This window comes from Sinocyclocheilus anshuiensis, unplaced genomic scaffold, assembly GCF_001515605.1.
Source record: "Sinocyclocheilus anshuiensis isolate Anshui unplaced genomic scaffold, SAMN03320099.WGS_v1.1 scaffold283, whole genome shotgun sequence".
Lineage (NCBI taxonomy): Eukaryota > Metazoa > Chordata > Actinopteri > Cypriniformes > Cyprinidae > Sinocyclocheilus > Sinocyclocheilus anshuiensis.
This window is the reverse complement of record NW_015549605.1, coordinates 2327662-2330419: the sequence shown is the minus strand read 5'-3', so window position 1 is coordinate 2330419 and position 2758 is coordinate 2327662.

Genomic DNA, 2758 nt, shown 5'->3' with positions numbered 1-2758 from the left:
GACTTCCTGAGACAAATGGAGAACGGCAGCCTGCAGGCGGAGCGATATGTCAACTTCACCATACAAGACATCGGCTATCTACTGAAAGTCACCAAGATGTTGAAGAGATTGAGTGCAAAAGTAGCTCTGCCCAATGACATCAAGAACTTCATGAAAGGCAGATACTCGAGCTACAAAAGTTTTGCAGACTTCCTGCTCAAACAATACTTTTTCAAGGTAAGAACACAAAAACAAAGACTTTAAACATTTCAAGTTGCTTCTGAATTGACTGAAGATGCTTTATACTCCACAGGGTGAGCCTCCCATTCAGCAAACTCCAGCTATGAAGAAGTATCTTTCGTTCTACAGAAACCTGATGGACAATGAAGAGCCGCTGTACTTTGCTGTGGGTCTTCTGCCCTGCTCCAGACTCTGGGTTTGGCTGGCAGATAATCTCAACATTCCTTAAACCAATGCCTACTACACTTGGAAGGTGGGAAATATGGGCGGCCATCCTGAGAAACACTACAAAGCTCTGCTGAATAATTATCTCAACACACCTGAGAAAGTGGCGAAGGCTAATGCTGTATTCCGCGCTCAGATTCAGAATGAGCACGATTTCTTCTTCTCATCTTGAGAGAGAAGTGTTGTAAATAGCCTACTGTCTGAGCAACAAATTATTTGAAGTATTTTAAAAATATTGATGGAAGTATTTGGTTACATATTTTAAGGTTAATATGCAATAAAAATATTTAATAATTTAAAATTAATTTAATATTTTATCCAAATCTAATGTAAGCTTTGAACAAGCTGTATGTCCACAGCCAGTTTAAACAGAAATGTAATTCTGCTCTGTTGTTTCTGAATATTCAGTGTCTGTACCCATCAACAATAAAAATATCTGCTAATAAAAATATCTCGCATTATTATTATTTTTTTTTAAATACCATCAAATGTGAAGTAAAAAACTGTACTGTACCAAAAATTACACGAAATGTCCCAATTTTCACTGTAGTAATTAACAGGTTCCCTTTCAGTCGGTCACTCTCGACGTCACGTCGGATGACCGACGAATTGGGATCTCGCTTAGAGAGACCAATCTACTTCGAGTGTAAACTAAACGAGCCAATGCAGTACAGGAGCTGTGGCGACGGGACGTGACGTCTCCGTTCCCTCCTTCAGGGAACGAGGGTTACCATATGTAACCGAGATGTTTTTAGGGTAGCATATTTGCAGCCTTTTATCATCACTTTTACAGTGTTTTTTTTTTTTTCATATATTTTTTAATAAAAAAGATAAAATGGCTATGTGCACTTTTTGAGAAAACTGCCTTTTTTGACAAAATACTTTGTGCAATATATTGCTTTGATAAACTGCACATATGTGAGAAAATATTTTACTGTGTTTTAAGCATTGAAATATTTTAATATTACAAAATACTAAAATGTTTTCCCTATCACATTCTTACAGCCTATGCTTCCACTAGTTTGGACAAAGCAGCAGACCTGGGTTATCACTATTTCTGTAGAATTCTGAACTAAGAAGCCTGAACTAAGAATTTAGTCAGCAACTTTCACTAACAAAAATGAAAGTAGAGGGCAAGCAGAAGTTGAAGAGAGTTGAAGACAAGTGCGCATCAAGACACAAGAAACATGAAGACTGTGGCTTTTCTTTATTTTTGTTTCTTATATTTCAGGTAAGGTCTTCATTTTTATGTTCATGTAAGGAACAACTTTGGCATGCTTACTAAACATTGTTTTTACACCTGTAAATTTGACAAAGCAATCTAAAGAACACTTTGAATGAATGGGAATTAATATAATGGCTCTTCATTGATTTTTCTTGATCTTTCGCTGATTGGAAATGCATGAGGTTGTATTGACCAGTCTCATCAAGTAACAATTACTGATCTTCTTGTCTAAGAATTCAATTTAATAATAGTTTGTGTGTATAACAGGTACACTCTCTGTAACAGTCCTAGTAACAGTTTGGAAATGAAATCTGTGGTGGATGTTCATGAATTTCTAATAACTCTGCCTGATGATGTCAAGGACTTCTTTAAAGGCAGATACTCAAGTTACAGGTCTGATTTGATGCTCAAACTATATATTTTTTGAGGTAAGATTAAATAATTCTTCAAGTTGGTTCTTAATTCATTGAAGATGCTTTATAATCTAATTTCAACAGGGTGAGCCAAAATATTTCTCCAACATTCCTCCAACCAATGCCTACTATACACTTGGAATAGGGCTGCACGATTATGACAAAAATCATAATTGTCGATTATTCCCTTGAAATTATAATTGCGATTATTAATTACGATGATCACAATTTACATTGAATGATATTTATACCATTGTTTGATGCAACTGCATGCCGTATTTTTATATGAAAATAAACAAGCTGAAAACACTCTATCTTTTCTATAGTATTAAGCCTCAAATGTCAAATATACATTGGATTGGTTTCTTCTTTAAATGATAAAAAAGGTAAAAATATGAATGGTATTATAATGTTATACTAAAACTAAAACAATGGGGAAACCCTTAAGATAACATGCAGAAAGAAAAAAACATCTTAAGCGTGCAGAATAACATAAGTGGACTTTGAACGATTAATTGCCGCTTTGAACGATTACGTAATTGTGGCATCCATAATTGTAATTGCGATTAGAAATTCGATTAATTGTGCAGCCCTGACTTGGAAGGTGGGAAATATGGGCGGCCATCCTGAGAAACACTACAAAGCTCTGCTGAATAAGTATCTCAACACACCTGAG